The 18,818-nt window shown below is 50.6% G+C and overlaps 1 long non-coding RNA gene across 1 annotated transcript in view; it reads left to right on the top strand.

Annotated features, from left to right (window-relative positions):
* The window catches only part of LOC142007502 (uncharacterized), a 65,720-nt gene extending 49,690 nt beyond the window's left edge, over nt 1-16,030 (top strand). Inside the window, exon 4 of the long non-coding RNA XR_012643957.1 lies at nt 15,977-16,030. This is a non-coding gene — a long non-coding RNA (uncharacterized LOC142007502). The remainder of the gene's footprint in view (nt 1-15,976) is intronic.
* Nucleotides 16,031-18,818: the final 2,788 nt, after the last annotated feature.

The raw sequence follows: 18,818 nt of genomic DNA, 5'->3' as shown, positions 1-18,818 counted from the left end.
GTACCATCAAACAGTAGAATACCAAGTGAAATGTAATATTTAATAATGTTCTAATTTAAAATTATCTCAGTTACAGAGAATAAAATGTACAGTGTTCACTTTATTATTTTGATTATAAATATACACACTGTAAAATGATAAAAAAGAAATAGTATTTTTCAATTCACCTCATGCAAAAACTCAGTGAAGTCTTTTTTTTAGCATAAAAGTGTAATTAGGGTTTGGATTTTTTTTGGTTATATAACTTCACCCATTCCTGAGGCAACATTAAGTTTTAGCACCTAAAAGTCTTCTCAGTCCTACTTCTTGTTCTACCAATCCCTAAGACAAACAAGTTTCTTTACATTTGCCAGAGGTAATACTGCCTGCTTCTTATTTACCATGTCACCAGAGAGAGAGAGAGAGAACAGGCATCTGCATTACATGTTTGTATTCAACATTGCAAGATACTGCCTGCCAGATATGCTTAAACATTCATATGCACCTTCATGCTTTGTTCACCATTCCAGAAGACATGCTTCCATGCAAAAAAAAAAAAAATGCATCAATGACTAACCTCCCTGAGGGAGAATTGCATGTATCCTGCTCTGTTTACCCACATTCTTTCAAATATTTCATATTACAGAAGTCTTGGATAGTGATCCAACACATGTTCACTTTTAGAACTTTTTCACAGCAAATTTGACAAAATGCAAAGAAGGTACCAATATGATATTTCTAAAGATAGCTATAGCGCTCAGCCAAGGTTTACAAATCTGATGTGGTATCCAAAATCTAGAGTCATGAGATGTGGAACATACTTTCAGAAATCTTGAAAGAGAAATACTGTCTTGCATAAACTACAGAACACTTGCAACTGAAAAAGAAAATTAATCTGCTGCTGATGGCTTCTAACTCAGATAATGCAAATGAATATGCATCAGCCCTCAGTGCAAGCAGACCACATCATCAGCACAGGCACACATGGAATGTTAATTGAAGTGTTAAGGGACAAATAAATCTAATGCATCTGGAATGTAAATATCTTGCAACACGATCTACAACAGTGCCATGTAAATACCTTTTATCCCTTGCATGTGACATTATAAATAAGAAGCAGACAGCATAATCACCTGCAAATTGTAACCAAACTTGTTTGTCTGAGAGACAGGTTGAACAAGAATTAGGACTGAGTGGACTTGAAGGCTATGTCTACACTGGCACAAAACTTTGAAATGGCCATGCAAATATTCAGCACCTCATTAGCATGCCAATGGCCACAGCGCTTCGGAATTGCTGCATTTTGCTCCTGCGTGGCTTGTCCAGATGGGTGTTCTCTTCGAAAGGACCCCTCCAACTTCAAAATCACCTTATTCCTATCAGCTAATAGGAATAAGGGGATTACAAAATTGGTGGGGTCCTTTTGAAAAGGACCCACATCTGGACGAGCCTCGCGGGAGTGAAACGCAGCAATTTCAAAGAGCTGCGTCCAGCGGCATGCTAATGGGTGCTGAATATGCATTTCAGCGCCTCATTAGTAATCTTCAATTTGGCCATTTGCTTGACCATTTCAAAGTTTTGTGCCAGTGTAGACCTAGCCATAGGCTCTCAAGTTCTATATAGCTTTCTTATTTTTTTACTTCATGTTTTTTTCACATAATTCTAGATCTGCAAGTTAAACCTTCAGGATAAAACAGATTGCACTGGGGATTCTATAGCTGTGTCTACACGTGCACACTACTTCGAAGTAGCGGCACTAACTTCAAAATAGCGCCCGTCACGGCTACACGCGTTGGGCGCTATTTCGAAGTTAACTTCGACGTTAGGCGGCGAGACGTCGAAGTCGCTAACCTCATGAGGGGATGGGAATAGCGCCCTACTTTGACGTTCAACGTCGAAGTAGGGACCGTGTAGACGATCCGCGTCCCACAACGTCGAAATTGTGGGGTCCTCCATGGCAGCCATCAGCTGGGGGGTTGAGAGATGCTGTCTCTCCAGCCCCTGCAGGGCTCTATGGTCACCGTGGGCAGCAGCCCTTAGCCCAGGGCTTCTGGCTGCTGCTGCTGCAGCGGGGGATTCATGCTGCATGCACAGGGTCTGCAACTCGTTGTCGGCTCTGTGTATCTTGTGCTGTTTAGTGCAAGTGTGTCTGGGAGGGGCCCTTTAAGGGAGCGGCTGGCTGTTGAGTCCGCCCTGTGACCCTGTCTGCAGCTGTGGCTGGCACCCTTATTTCGATGTGTGCTACTGTGGCGTGTAGACATTCCCTCGCAGCGCCTATTTCGATGTGGTGCTGCGCAACGTCGATGTTGAACATCGACGTTGCCAGCCCTGGAGGACGTGTAGACGTTATTCATCGAAATAGCCTATTTCGATGTCGCCACATCGAAATAGGCTACTTCGATGTAGGCTTCACGTGTAGACGTAGCCTATGATTGTTTAATTACGACATTTATTTTTAATTGTGCAATTAATTATAATTTTTTAAATGTTTGACTGACCCAAAGTCTAGCTCTAAACAATGTTTTGAAAATGTTGCATGTATGGGCTCTTCTTTCATGTTTTGAAAGTTCCTGGAACATAGTTAGTATAATGGAAATAAAAAGTAATGTTAACTTCCTTTGTCACCCCATGTTTAAGAAAGAAATCTTCCTTCTTCCATCCCAGTCCTGCATTCGCATGGAGCTCTGCTATGGAAAGACCCCATTTAGACCGGTATTAAAGGCTGCACTTGGAAATAGCATGTATTTATTGTGCCAGGGTCATTACTTATTCTGGGTGAAATTTAACCTATGCAGAAGATCTATACAAAACCTATTCATTATTTATATCCCAGAAGTGAATTCCAATGCTGAACATTTTTTGAAAACTCCTTCCTAGGACTCCTGAACCCCTAGCCTTCTCTATGTCACTTAACTGTGCCTCTTTATGCTCAACTATATATTACTGTGAACCTTCTACATAACATTACTGTATTTCACAGGGATATTGTGAGGCTTAAATTTGTGAAGCCTTTCTGAGATACTCAGATGAAAAGTGCAAACATCATGGTTTCAACCATGATGTCAAGCACCAACATCTCTACTGACTGCCAGTGCCACACAATGTCTAGTGTCTTGCACAAATGCTGTGTTGTGTTAATTTTGTGAGAAAAACTGGGCCAAAAGGGTCCAAAGTGTTAATATGACCCTGCCTCTGTCCAACATTAAGTAGTTAAGAAAGGTTGGGGGGTGATTGCAGAGAGCTTGGATTGCTTAGTGCCATGACAACCACCACCACTAAAAATTCCTTTAACCTGTCAGAAAAATTACAAAAGAGAAACAGTTATTTTGAAATGTAAACTTTTGAGAAAGTATTTCAATTTAACATATCCCATCCCCTTTGCCTACAGAGAGGGGGTATATTTTTTAAGGAAATCCTGCTTGACAAACGTTTTAGGTGGCATTAAAGATCATAATAACTCTCCTCTAGGGAAAGGAGGAAAAGGCGGTGAAGGTGGACTGGTGCTGTTGTTCAGAGTCCACTCCTGCTTCCTTTAATACAAAATTAGAAAGACACGAAAGGGAGAGAAAGGAACAGCAAAGATAGATAAGTTTCAAAGTGGTAGCCATGATGAAGTCCCGTGGCACCTTATAGACTAAGAGATTTTTTTGGTGCATAAGCTTTTGTTGGAAAAGTCTTCGTCAGATGCATTGGAATGGAGTTCCAGGACAGGTCTAATTACACAGGCTCATGAAATGAAGTGAGTGCCAATCAAGAGAAAGACCACAGTTGACATGGTCAGTTCAGTCAGGGTGGCAACCGGGTTGGTTACAGTCAGGGCAACTGGTGAGAAGGATGCAAGGAGGTGATGTGACCGCATGTGACTCCTCCCATGCCACCCAGGGGAGAGCCAAGGACAACACTCCCTTGCCCCCCTGCTGCCTGTTTCACCCAAGTTTCCCCCCTCCCTCACCAGCAATGCAGCCTGTGGGGCTAGTGGAGGCTTGATGCCAGAAGCAGGGGCTGGGATCACTCCCCAGATCCATACCCTGGACGCATAGCTCCACTTCCCACTGGTTTGAGTGCAAGAGGATGGTCCTGCCTCTCACCTGAATCATGTGCTGGCAGACAGGGTGCAAAGACTCACTGTTCTGCTTCCCTCTGCCACTGCAGTCAGTACTTAGGGGCAGATTGCCGGTGCAAGGGCCCAGTAATCCCACAGACAACCCAGAGTCTCTGGTCTCTTGGTCCTGGTACCCAAACCCCTCAGACCACCCTCACACATGGAGAGTGGTTGAAGTTCACTTGTACTAGTTCACCGGCCTACAGACTGCATCACAATTCTCTCCTGTCTCTTTTTTAAGGATCTCAGAGGGGAACAATGGATGGAATAGCCAATCCCCTCCTTACCTCTGCCACCAACTGGGCCTAATATTCTTACATGACAATTTTGTTTTATTCATTCTCATTAATCTGGCATTATCATAACATGGTTATTAGCTGGTAGAAGTACACTTTTTTGTTTGGACAAATATAGTCTACAAAAGTCAGCAAAACTGGGGTAGTTTTATGTACCAGGTGGAGTTGGACTTTCATTACTTTGGACCACTTGGAGCACAGGCATTTCATCTATGTGTCTTTTCTCTCCCTCTTCTGATAGGAAAAAAAAAAGTGGATCAAATTTTTCTTCTTGGTAGTCCATCATGTCCAACAATGATGTCTTGAGCTTGTACAGGCTCATCAGTTACGGACTCACATGTGGCTGAGGAGTCCAAGCCTTGAATAGCATGGGAATTCACAGTAGGGGCAAGGGAATTGTCCTGACTCTGTCAGTGTGGCTGCTGCTTTTGCTTTTGTCCTCTCATGAGCATCAATCAGGCATATGCATCGCTGCTCTTCAAAGTTGTCATACACATGTTGTACAAGAGCACGCCAGCCTGTTCAGTTTTCTGCATGTTGATCTAACTGCTTTGGCTTTAATCCAGCATGAGCAATGTTTACCTTCACACAGTCTTTATACCTCTTGAGAGGCCTATCTTAATTTCTTGGCCCTGGGGGAGTTCAACATAGAGGAGCTTCTTAGGGATTCTGGACTCCTTCATTCATATGATGTTCCCTGTCCAGTGAAGCTGAGCTTTCAGAAGCATGGCTTTGTGCTTATGATTCCTGCTCTATCAAGGACTTCCAAGTTTGTAACTCTGTCCTGCCATCAAATGTGCAGTATTAACCTCAGGCTACATGTGTGGAAGTGCTCCAGCAGTTTAACATTTTCTGTATGAGGTCCAGGTTTCACACCCATACAGGAGACTGGTCAGGACTACAACCTTGTATACTTTCAGTTTAGTGGAATGTCGGATATTGTGCTGATTCAACACTCATGCTCTCAGACGTTCTAGTGCCTGGTTGGCCTTGCACGTCGTGGCATTGATTTCTTTGTAAGGGGAGCCATCATTGGCTTTCATGCTGCCGTGGTACTTGAACTCGTCCACTGTTTTTAACTCTTGATAGTGATTGAAGTGCAGAGAGCAGCAGATCCTGAAGCAGGCTGAAACAGTATCTTGGTCTTTCCTAGGCTGATGATCAAACCAAAGAGGGAAGTGGCTTCAGCAAACTTGCCGACAATAAGCTGGCGATCAGATTCCTTGTGTGCCATAAGTGCATAGTCGTCAGCAAAAAGGGCTTCAAGGAAGAACCTTTCAAATGTCTTAGTTTTAACATTCAAATGATGAAGATTGAAAAGTAACCCATCAAGCCTGTACTTTATGTAGACTCCATGGTCCAGGTTCCTAACTGCATGGCTGAGGATGCAAGTGAAAAAAGAGGTTGAATAGCACAGGGGCCAGCGTGCACCCTTGCTTCACACCACTGGATATCTCAAATGGATCTGAAGACTCGCCATTCGAAAGAACAAATCCAGTCATGTCACCATGGAAAAGGTGTATGAGGTTGACTAATCATCTTTGGCTGCCAAATTTTGACAGGATAATCCACAGGGCTTCTCTGTTGATGGTGTCAAATGCCTTGGTTAGGTCTATAAAGACAGTGTGTGGATTCAAGTTCTGCTCTATGCACTTTTCCTGAACCTGATGAACAGCAAAGATCATGTCAATGGTGCTGTAGCCTGGGTGGAAACCACACTGTGCCTCTGGTAGGTTCTCCTCTGATGCTGGTGATCAGATGGTTGAGGATGACTCAAGCCAAAACCTTCTCAATAGTAAAGAGAAGGGAGATGCTCCAGTAATTTCCTCAGTCAGCTTTGTTGCCCTTGTTCTTGAAGAGCGAGATGACTGTGGCACCCCTAAAGTCTTTGGGCAAGTTGTCTTCTTCCCACATCCTGGTCAAAATGCTGTGAAAGGCTTCAAGTGACACTGGTGCTGCTGCCTTGAAAACTTCAGCAGGGATACCATCCATTCCAGGGACTTTGCCAGACCTGGTCTGGCTGATTGCCTTTTTAACCTCAACCATTATAGTGGGTAGGTCTAGCTTGGTTTCTGAGGGATCTAGTCTAGGGCCGCAGGGTCAACAACATAAGGCCTGTTGAAAAGGTTGTTGAAATGCTCTCTCCACCTATCTTCTCTTCTCCCTCAGGAGGGTCGTGACATCTGCAGACAGGAGAGGTGTAGTACTTGGTTTTGAAGGTCCATATACACCTTTGGCAGCACTGAAGAACAGCCTTGAATTCTTGGTGCCAGCATAGTGTTGGACTTCACCAGCTTTTCTCTCCCACCTTTCATCTTGCATTTTGCAAAGTTCAGTGTGCACCTGACTCTGAAAGTGCTTGAAATGGTCATTTTTGGAGATTGAGAACTGATTGTTTTGCCCTACCAGAAATGTGTTCTGTTTTTCCTCTAAGATCTTCATGATGGTCTCATCATTTTTGTCAAACCAGCCTTGGTGAACTCTCTTTCTTAGTCTTAGCGTAGAGCTGGCTAACTCCGTGACCAGGGTTTTAAACTCATACCGCTTTTGTGTTGAGTCTACAGTCAGCATGGGATGTCAGCATGTCATCAAGACAAGATGCAAATTGCTCACAATGACCAATATGTTGCAGTTTCCTGATGCTGAGGAAGGGTCTGAGAACTCTGAGCTTCTTGCAGTGCAGTGATGTGATGTGCAGCATAAGGACAGATCTGATGAGTCTTTGATCAGTTGAGCACTCAGCTCCCTGCATCGTCCTGGTGATCTTAACATCCTGAATGTCCTGCCTGCGACTGATGACTTAGTCAATAAGGTGCCACTATTTTGATCTCAGGTGCATCCACATGGTCTTGTATTTATCAGCCTTCCTGAAGAGAGGGTTGATAATCGTCAGGTCATTTTTGCACACAAGCTCAGCAGAAGGCCATTGCCATTCATGTTACCAAGATGGTGATGTTCCAGCACACCTTTCCAGTTCCTATAGTCCTTGCTGACTCTGGCATTGAAGTCACCCAGCAGGAGAAGCTTGTCATGAGGAGGAGTTGCTTTTTCAAGATGGTCAAGGTCCTCATAGAAATTCTTTTGCGTCATCGCTGTTGGTCAGAGTGGGGGCATAGGCACTGATGACTGTGACGTGGTGAGAGGTGTGAAGTGGGAATTGCAGCTTGATCAAATGCTCACTGACAAAAGTTAGTAAGTCAGGAAGTTGGTACAGAAGTGATATCTTAATGGGAGGTCCCACTCTGTGCAGTGAATTCATTTTCTGGCCTGCCTTTCCAGAAGAAGTCGTAACCTCCTTTCAGTTCACAGAAGGATTCTTCCTATGCAAGTCTGGTCAAAATGGCTACGTCTACACATGCACGCTATATCGAAATAGCTTATTTCGATGTAGCGACATCAAAATAAGCTATTTCGATGAATAACGTCTACACGTCCTCCAGGGCTGGCAACGTCGACGCTGGGCAGCACCACATCGAAATAGGCGCTGCGAGGGAACGTCTACACGCCAAAGTAGCACACATCGAAATAAGGGTGCCAGGAACGGCTGCAGACAGGGTCACAAGGCGGACTCAACAGCAAGCCACTCCCTTAAAGGGCCTCTCCCAGACACAGTTGCACTAAACAACACAAGATCCACAGAGCCTACAACTGGTTGCAGACCCTGTGCATGCAGCGTGGATCCCCAGCTGCCGCAGCAGCAGCCAGAAGCCCTGGGCTAAGGGCTGCTGCACATGGTGACCATACAGCCCCGCAGGGGCTGGAGAGAGAGCGTCTCTCAACCCCTCAGCTGATGGCTGCCATGGCGGACCCTGCTATTTCGATGTTGTGGGACGCGGATCTGCTACACGTGCCCTACTTCGACGTTCAACTTCGAAGTAGGGTGCTATTCCCATCCCCTCATGTGGTTAGCGACTTCGACATCTCACCGCCTAACATCAATTTCAACTTCGAAATAGCGCCCAACACGTGTAGCCGTGACGGGCGCTATTTTGAAGTTGGCGCCATTACTTCGAAGTAGCATGCACGTGTAGACGCGGCCAATAAGGGCAGCTAAGTCAATGTTATAGCATGCCAGTTCTCTTGCTATGAGGGGCTGCGTCTACACGTGCACGCTACTTCGAAGTAGCGGCAGTAACTTCGAAATAGCGCCTGTCACGTCTACACGTGTTGGGCGCTATTTCGAAGTTGAAATCGACGTTAGGCGGCGAGACGTCGAAGTCGCTAACCCCATGAGGGGATGGGAATAGCGCCCTACTTCGACGTTCAACATCGAAGTAGGGACGTGTAGACGATCCGCGTCCCGCAACATCGAAATAGCGGGGTCCTCCATGGCGGCCATCAGCTGGGGGGTTGAGAGATACTCTCTCTCCAGCCCTTGCGGGGCTCTGTGGTCACCGTGGGCAGCAGCCCTTAGCCCAGGGCTTCTGGCTGCTGCTGCTGCAGCTGGGGGTCCGTGCTGCATATACAGGGTCTGCAACTAGTTGTTGGCTCTGTGTATCTTGCACTGTTTAATGAAAGTGTGTCTGGGAGGGGCCCTTTAAGGGAGCGGCTTGCTGTTGAGTCCGCCCCGTGACCCTGTCTGCAGCTGTGCCTGGCTCCCTTATTTCGATGTGTGCTACTTTGCCGTGTAGACGTTCCCTCGTTGTGCCTATTTTGATGTTGGGCTGAGCAACGTCGAAGTTGAACATCGACGTTGCCAACCCTGGAGGACGTGTAGACGTTATTCATCGAAATAGCCTATTTCGATGTCGCAACATCGAAATAAGCTATTTCGAAGTTGGGTGCACGTGTAGACGTAGCCAGGGCCATTCTTCTCTCAGGTCTCATAGCATTCTCCCTGTCCACGAGGGTGCGAGCATTCTATGCTCCAAATATCATCTTCCTTTTCATTGTTTTTTGACCACTGTGAGGGTAAAACTGCCAATTGTGGCATGACAGACAGTTTGGTTGGGACAAGCAATTTTTGGGACACCTTTTCTAGTCCCCTCCCTCCTTTGTGGGTGAGAGTGCTGCAACTAAAAAGGCCTTTTCAGTCACCTGGGGTGTTGCTGAACTCTTCTTGTGTCCGAGAGTCAGAGTTGAGCGACCAAAGTCTGCAGGCCACCTACGTGCAGGTTTGGAACTATGACTCCCAGTGGTCACCTCCACCTGTCACTTCACACCTCCTCCATCACTGCAGGACTTTGAAGTAAACAGAATATTTAGAAGGATAAACTAGACTAATAAAGTAGACTTATTTGAGAGATGAGAATATGCAAAGAACCTTTGTGAGAGAATGTTTAAAGTGGAAAAGTTGTTGCACAGAGGCAGTTCCATTCTCTTGGCCTCAGAAGCCTGGTTCCACTAGTACAAAAAGTCATCATGGCTGGAGACTTCCTAGGCTGCAGTGGATGGCCATGCCATCTTCAGTGCCTTGTCATGCCCTTCACTCTCCACAGAGCATTGAAGAACTGCATTCCTGGTTGTTGGATCTTAATGTTGATCTCATCCACTCAGTCCACTAGAACCAACTTCACATACTGGGATAGGCAAGTCCCTATCTCACTGAAAGTTTCAGACCTGTCAGCTACCCTCACCTGGTTTAGTCCGCCTGTCGAAATGGTTTATCGGGGTGTGGCCACTCAGCATGCTACAGCTTCTTGGAGACACAGGTGAGAGCTGAGTGCTAGGTGGGGACCAAAAGTGCACAAACTTCCACCAAAGAGACATGACAAGTCCCCCACACCAGAGCTACGTCTACACGTGCACCCTACATCGAAGTAGCTTATTTCGATGTTGCGACAACGGGTCAACGGGCGGACTAGCGCTTCCGGGGCAACAGCTAGCCGCTCCCTTAAAGGGCCCCTCCCACATACACTCAGCCTGCACAGCACGCGGTCTGACGAGCCATATAGGCACACAGACCCCGAGCGCCGCAGTCATGGACCCCCAGCAGCAGCAGCAGCAGCAGCAGCAGCAGCAGCAGCAGCAGCAGCTAGAGGTCCACCCAGCCCTCCCGGCAGGAACAGGGCTTGCCCTGGCTCTTGTCATGTTGGGGGCAGCTGAGCACCTTCTTGCCCCAGGGGAGGACATGCCCCCAGGGCAGCAGGGCTCAGCCCCTACCCTTGCAACACCCCGCTCCACCCCCCGCCTCACACGCCGGCGGCTGTGGAGCTACCCCACCAGCACCGACTGGTGGGAGCGGCTGGTGCTTGGGGAGTGGGACGACGACCACTGGGTCCGCCACTTCAGGATGACCCGACAGACATTCCTGGAGCTGTGCCAGTGGCTCAGCCCCGCACTCAGGCACCGGGACACTGCCATGCGGCGTGCCCTCCCTGTGGAGAAACGGGTCGGCATCGCTCTCTGGAAGCTGGCCACTCCGGACAGCTACCGATCCGTGGGGCAGCAGTTTGGTGTTGGAAAGGCCACCGTCGGGGCTGTCTTCATGGAGGTAAGAGAACCCACAGGGGGAGGCCAGGGCAGGCCAGGGGGGCCAGGGCAGAGCAGGGGGGCCAGGGCAGGGCAGGGCAGGGCAGGGCAGGGTAGGGGAGCCAGGGCAGGGCTGGGCAGGGCAGAGCAGGCCAGGGGGGCCAGGGCAGGCCAGGGCAGGGCAGAGCAGGGCAGGGCAGGGGGGCCAGGGCAGGGCAGGGCAGGGGGGCCAGGGCAGAGCAGGGCAGGGCAGGGGAGCCAGGGCAGGGGGGCCAGGGCAGGGCAGGGCAGGGCAGAGCAGGGCAGGGGGGCCAGGGCAGGGCAGGGCAGGGGGGCCAGGGCAGAGCAGGGCAGGGCAGGGGAGCCAGGGCAGGGAAGGCCAGGGGGGCCAGGGCAGGGCAGGGCAGGGCAGGGCAGGGCAGAGCAGGGCAGGGGGGCCAGGGCAGGGGAGCCAGGGCAGGGGGGCCAGGGCAGGGCAGGGCAGGGGTGCCAGGGCAGAGCAGGGCAGGGCAGGGGAGCCAGGGCAGGGGGGCCAGGGCAGGGCAGGGCAGGGCAGAGCAGGGCAGGGGGGCCAGGGCAGGGCAGAGCAGGGCAGGGGGGCCAGGGCAGGGCAGGGCAGGGGGGCCAGGGCAGAGCAGGGCAGGGCAGGGGATCCAGGGTAGGGCAGGCCAGGGGGGCCAGGGCAGGGCAGGGCAGGGGAGGGTAGGGGGGCCAGGGCAGGGCAGAGCAGGGCAGGGGGGCCAGGGCAGGGCAGGGGAGGGTAGGGGAGCCAGGGCAGGGCAGGGCAGGGCAGAGCAGGCCAGGGGGGCCAGGGCAGAGCAGGGCAGGGCCATGCACACCCTGCTCACCCCTCATTGGGGCTGTCCCATGTGCTTTCTCTGCAGGTCGTGCGTGCCATCAACTCCATGCTCCTGCACAGGCTCGTGAGGCTGGGGGACCCACGTGCCACTGTCGCCGCCTTTGCCACCCTGGGCTTCCCCAACTGCTTCGGGGCTCTGGATGGGACTCACATCCCCATCCGCGCCCCGGACCACAGTGGAGGCCGATACGTCAATCGGAAGGGCTACCATTCAGTTGTCCTGCAGGCCTTGGTGGACAGCCGGGGGCGGTTCCAGGACATTTGCGTGGGCTGGCCTGGCAGCACGCACAACGCCCGGGTGTTCCGCAACTCGGGCCTGTGCCGCCGGCTGGAGGCGGGGACCTACATCCCTCAGCGAGAGATCCCTCTGGGGGACACCACCATGCCCTTCTGCATCATCGCGGATGCGGCCTACCCCCTCCGGCCGTGGCTTATGCGCCCCTACACGGGCCACCTCTCCGCCAGCCAGGAGCGCTTCAACCAGCGCCTGAACCGTGCGCGCCAGGTGGTGGAGCGCTCATTTGGCCGCCTCAAGGGACAATGGCGATGTCTCCTCACCCGCCTGGATGCCAGCCCCAACAACATCCCCCAGATTGTGGGTGCCTGCTGCGCCCTGCACAACCTCGTGGAGAGCAAGGGGGAGAGCTTTCTTCAGGGCTGGGCCGCCGAGGCCGGCAGGGCACACCTCCAGCCACCTGCTGCCCCCAGTCGGCAGGTGGACCCAGAGGGGACCCGGGTCCGGGAGGCCCTGCGGGCCCACTTCGACGACCAGGCCGCGGGGTGAGCTGTGCCCAGGCCCCCTACTGCCCACCCCTTCCTCCCCCACACTCCTGCCCCAACGCCCACACCACCATGGAGCACCCCACCGCGCCCCCCCACTTGTCCAGGAGAAATGACAGCACGAACTTGTGGGTGAACGTAAATGTTTTTTTTGTCCTCACGATTTTTTTTTTTTTAAATAAAAAAATATATATATGTGAGACAGAAACCAAAAAGGAGGGACAAACATTCAACAAACCCAAGATGGGCACAAATAAAACTATGTACAACAATAAAAATAAAAGCACTGTGCGCCATCAAAAGAAAAACAAAAAGCAGGGAGGAGAACGGGGAGAACTATGTACAGGGGGGGACGGGGCAAACAGGGGAAACACCCACACCACCCACCCAGTCCCCAAAGTCTGTCCAACAAGGGGGGGAGCCACGTCCCGGGCCCCTCGCCCCTACAGCCCAGCAGTGGGCGTGCCCAGCCGGGAGCTCTGCCCGGCCTGCAGTCTGGTGCACGGCTGGGTGGGAGCGGGCTCCACCGGAAGGTAGCGGCGCCGGCGAGTCGCGGGTGGCTCCAGGGGTCCCTCGGCGCGGTGGCACTCGCGGGAAGGTGGTGGGGCAACGGCGGACGGCCCGGCGACGGCTGGAGCAGCTGGTGGTGGGGCTGCAGGAGCGGGCATGGCGGGCGGTGGTGCGGCCGGCGCGGCATGGGGGGCCAGGGAATCAATCAGCTGATTGATGGTATCCAGAAAGGCCCCCCATGCCTCTCTGCGCCAGGCCAGCGCCTGCTCCTGCAGCCGGAGGTGCTGCTCCGACACCTCCAGCTGCCGGCGGTGGATGGCCAGCAGCTGGGGGTCTGTGGCCGCTGCCGGTAGCAGGCGCGGGGTCCGCCGTCTGGCCCTCCGCGGGGCCGGTGGTTCCTCGGCCGAGGGGCTGCCCTGGAGCGAGGGTCCCGGAGGGGTCTCCAGGATGACCGATGCCTCGCCGGCGCTCTCTTCCGGTCCTTCGGATGGTGCAGGTGCAGGTGCAGGACACAGGAGAGGAGGGGGGAAAGAAGAATGGAGACAGGCGTTAGTGTGGGCCCCGAGCCGTGGCCTTTGTCCCCCCCGCCCTGTGCTGCAGGTTCCCCATCCCCGTCCCCGGGAGATGCTGCTGTGATGGATGGGGTTCAGGGGTCCCCCTGCCCTGCACCCCGTCCCCTGGTGGGAGCGACTCTCACTTCACCCCGCAGGGTCTGAGAGCAGGACAGCTTTCTTAGGCCACAGATGGCCAGTTTCTGGCAGGAGTGACAGCACCAGCTGTCGGAAGAGACAGTCCTTCCAACCCGTCGTGGGGAGAAGACCCCAGGGGGGCCCCTCTGGGATGCAGCTTTCCCCCTCCTCTGGCTGGCTGCCTACCAGCTCTCCCTTCCCCTAGCCTCTACCTGTGGCCCCCACCCTCGCTCCCCAATTCCAAGCCAGCTCGGCTCCTCCCTCCTGTTTGTTCAGGGCAGAGGTGTCACCTGCCAGCTGTAGCGCCAGGATCCTCCTTTGGCCCTGGGAGCTCCTCGGCTCGGGTGGCTCATATGTAGCCTGAGTCTCCCTTTGGCACTCCCCCCACTCCATCGCATGCTGCTGCTGCGGGGTGTCCGACCCCCTCCGCCCGGGGGCCCCTCGAGGTTCCGCTCCCCCCTGGCCCGGGGATGGGGCATGGCACTGTCATGCAGGGTGGCGGGGGTCAGGGGCTGATGGCTGCAGTGCTGTGAGGTCCATGGCCCTGGTGTCCTTGGGGCCATGGCCATGTGAGCGTGTGGGGGGCCCTGGACACATCTCTGTTTCCCCCTCCCCTCAAGCCCAGGGGTGTCCACCAGAGAGGGGTACCTACCTGTGGGTCCGCTCCCACGGTCCGGAGATCCCCGGGGGTCGGAGGCCCTGCTGCTGCTCCGGGATGGCAGGAGGAGGATCTGCAGGCTGGAATCGGTGGAGGAGGAGCCCCCCTCCTCCTCCTCCTCCTCCTCCTGCCGCGATGTCCCGGGGATGGCCTCCGGGGGGTGCCCCCGGGGTGCGGGGCTTACCTCCGCGGCGGAGCCCGGCTGCAGGGCCTGCTCGGGCTCGTCAGCCGAGGTGTCAAGGGTGGCCGGAGGGGAGGAGGTGTGCCGGGAGCCCAGGATGTCCCTGAGCTCCCTGTAAAAGGGGCAAGTGACGGGGGCGGCCCCAGATCAGCTGGCCGCATCCCGGGCCCGGGCATAACCCTGCCGCAGCTCCTTGACCTTACTCCGGACATGGTCCGGAGTGCGGGCAGGGTGACCCCGGGCAGCCAGGCCATCGGCCAGCCGAGCGAACGCATCCGCGTTCCGCCTCTTGCTCCCCATTACCTGGAGCACCTCCTCCTCGCTCCAGAGCCCCAGCAGGTCCCGCATCTCGGCCTCCATCCAAGAGGGGCCCCGCTGCCGCTTCCCAGACTGCGTGGTCCTCTGGCTGCCCTGGCTGCTGTGGCTCCTCTTGGGGGGGGTCCCCTGGGGGCGCTGGGGGGGCTGCTGGGCAGCCATGGCTGCTGTCAGGGGCTGAGGGCTGTGCAGGCTCGCCGCCGCGTGTACAGGCAGGAGCCTGCACGTTGCCTCAGCCTCCTGCAGTCAGGGCGGGGGAGGGGACCTTTAAGGGGCCGCTCCACGCGGCCACCAGTGAGCTGCGGGGCTGGAGAGAGCGTCTCTCAACCCCCCAGTTGGTGGCTGCCATGGAGGACCCGTCAATTTTGACGTTGCGGGGCGCGGATCGTCTACACTGTCCCTACTTCGACGTTCAACGTCGAAGTAGGGCGCTATTCCTATCTCCTCATGAGGTTAGCGACTTCGACGTCTCGCCGCCTAACGTCGAAGTTAACTTCGAAATAGCGCCCGACGCGTGTAGACGTGACGGGCGCTATTTCGAAGTTGGTGCCGCTACTTCGAAGTAGCGTGCACGTGTAGACGCAGCTCAGAGGTGCTACCCCACCCAGGCACCACATACACCCCAAACAGTAGGTTAAATAGTAATTTTGATATCAAGAAATACCTTTATACTCAATGAAAGCTTAAAAACCAATCGGAAAATATTTTTGTAGAAGACTCCTTAAAATAATATTCATATAGGAGATCTTGTTTTGTTATGCATCTGTTCCCTCAGTATAAAAAGTGCTGAAACCAGCACATCACAGCAGGAATAGCACGTTAATGGCACTGAAATGATATTCCTTCTTCACATGCGCAACCAACATATTTAGACAACTTTTAATTGTAAAGAATGATTGAATATTTTCCACCACCTCAATCTAATAGTCATTTTCCTAAACAGCGAGCGTTAATGACTTCCCTGCCTAATGAAAATTAATTGCCAGCCCGCCTTGACAATTACATTGTGATCGATCAAGTTTAAAGGAGTTTCAGGGGTCATTTGTTGTAATTCTAACGCAATCCATTAAATGTGCAGCAGGCGATAACCTTTTAACTTAGTCACATATTAGGGAATACTAATGGCAACTCTAGATGTCACTGTTTATACAAGAAGTGATACATCATATTGTCTCGTTCTGCTATCTCTTTCACAGTGTTGTTAGTCTGCTGATATGGAGTTTCCTCTGCACACTGGACTATGATACCTTCATCACTCTGCTGCACTATTTTTAAAGCTCAGTCATACAGAGTCTCCTGACAATGAGGTGAAAGTGCTCAGCATAGTGCAGGATTGGATTTTGGCTGTTTAAGAAAAAAAGAGTTATAAAATGAAAGTCAAATTTCTTCAAGCGGATGCAAGGAGCAGCCAGATGAAACCATTTGCAGTACACAATAAATTTTATTACTCTTACAAAACCCAGCAAGCATTCTACATATTTTTGTGCACCATGAACTGGCACATAACCTATTAACAATTAGAATTCATATACCTATACTCCTGTAAAGTAAATCCTATCATTCAGAAGAGCAATTTCAATGTACTACATAGGCAATGGAAATAGTTAGGTGACTTCACAACCTGTTCACTTCATGTGGTTCAGGAAATTTCTGCATTGCTAAATATTTCTGTCATCACCTTTGGCAGCTCTGCAGGGTCACTATTAGATGAACACTTTTAGTCTGACATGTTGATAGTCAATGTAAAGAAATGTGAATTTTTTCAGGCATAAGGGACTGAGGACAGAGTGGGGCTTAGCCAGCAGAGGAACATCCACACATCCTCTGTACTGTTGGCATTCCCCCTGCCAACAGTAAATCATAGCCACATAAGTTTCCAAATGGTGCTCTATTTGCAAGTTCATGACCCGTTATTAGCATAATACTGCCAACATCAGCGCTATGCTAATGGGCTGTCTAGACGTGGACAGTGTGCAACAAGTTCTGTTGGTTCTACAAACCTGACAATTCTGGTCCATTCATTGAGAACAGCCTACCAGAACCTTAACTGTTGATGAACTATTTACATATGTGCAAATGCAAAGCACTCCTGTAATGAAATGCATGCCACATGAGAAAGGGATACAGTGTACATCCTCTGTTAATGCAGTTAGTGCTATTAGAGATGGTGATGCACTCTCAAAGGGAGGGCAAATTCTGAATCAGTATGTGCTCCCTACCAGCAATACCAATGGAAATTACCCAGAACAGGTGTTGAATCAGGCTGGGGTTTTTCAAAGGAAGGAGGAACTGAAATGATATCAGATTTCAAGAACTCGAACATTTTAGCCACAGTGGATTTCCCACCCAGCTAGAGCATGTCATGCAGCTATTGCCCATGTAGATGAGTGGGGAGTTCTACTGGGAAAGTGCAATTGGGAATTTGAGCTATTACCAGTCACGTCATCAAATGTTGTGTGGCAGGAAGATGAGCTGATGCTTTGGTCAGATAATTTGTGTCTCTGTATTCTTCTTTAGAGATTTTGGATTAGTGCCCTTCATTGGGAATTTGTACAATATATGGGAAGTCTTAATTTAAATAAATATATGTATATGGTCAGTATCACTATGCCAGCTGAGTACCTCTCACGTATATGAAGTTTTTGACGTTACCTTTTTCAGGACATGTGGGGCATTTCTACATGTTCTCTTTCAGTGTGGAACACAGTGTACCAAAATACCTTGAGGAACCCCATATGTCATAGGATTTATGGCATCCGTATTGCCAGAAATGATCCAAATTCCCACTATAATGCAGGTTTCCAGAGACTTTTCAGCTCCATTTTGTTAACTCAAGAGGTTTGGATTTTTTTTCACATAAATATAGTGATCCTGATGTCTCTCTATCATACTGGAGCAAAATAGTTACAATGTACTTGAAGTCCCCAGAGTTACTCCTTTATATGTCAGAAGAGAATCAGACTCAGTGATTCTTGGGGCCTGATCCTCAGCTGGAGTAAATCAAAACACTTCCATGAAGTTGCTGACTACTGGGATTTACACACTTGGCAAGTTACTTTAGCTGACTGACCCTAAACAAATAAGAGAATGAGATTTTAGATTATTCAATTTTAAATGCTAATTCAAGAGCAGTGTAATACACATCACTTCTGCAGTATCGATTAAGGCAGCTTTAAGTGGTTTTTCATGTTCCTTTTACTTTCCTAATGCAGTTTCCTAATGCAGTGAAATATTTCAGCTTTTTCCAGATCTTTCACAACAATAACAGCCCTGCACCAATCTAAAAGCTGTCCACAGAATCTCTCAAAGAGCTTTGGAAAAGCTATTGTTTCCTTCATTTTACCAAAAGAGAATTTAGACACAAAGTCCAGATCTTCAACTGGAAGCTCATGGAACTCATTTACAGTATCTGAGTGTCTGGTAACCAGGTTTAAGTGACTTGCTTAATCCCATGCTAAAAGCCAGTGGTAAGTCCAGAATAACATTCAGCTTTCCTGGTTTTATAGTTTAATGACTAAATAAGCTGTACTTATACCATCCTTATGGATGAAAAATAGTTAAACTGTTAAGTTGATTGGCTACTACAAAGAGGCCAGATTGTGTTCTCAGTCACACCAGTGCAAACCTGCAATTACTCCACAGACAGTTGTTAAGTTACTGTGAATTTAATGTGGTATAACTGAGATCAGACACTGACTTGTCAGTAGAGATGTAGCTGAAAGAAAAAAACTGGACATAAATATCTAGTGACTTCTGGGGGTTCAACCAGTAAAACAAAATGCAAAATAGGACTGTAAAAAGAAGAATGAAATGAGCATACAAAACCCAGATGCTGAAAACAACAGTGACCAGGAAACCAAAGGAGATGAAGCAAAGAATTTCTTGAATTACCCATGTGCCAGGCAAGTGGCCTGAATAATAAGAGGAATTGTTAATTTAGGATTATAAATTCAATCTAGTTGGTATCAATGAAACATGGCCATATGATTTGCACTATTGGAAAGTACACCGATGGTTATAACGATTTAAGAAGGCAGA

Source organism: Carettochelys insculpta, chromosome 1 (assembly GCF_033958435.1).
Source record: "Carettochelys insculpta isolate YL-2023 chromosome 1, ASM3395843v1, whole genome shotgun sequence".
Lineage (NCBI taxonomy): Eukaryota > Metazoa > Chordata > Testudines > Carettochelyidae > Carettochelys > Carettochelys insculpta.
This window is presented reverse-complemented; position numbering and strand designations above follow the sequence as displayed.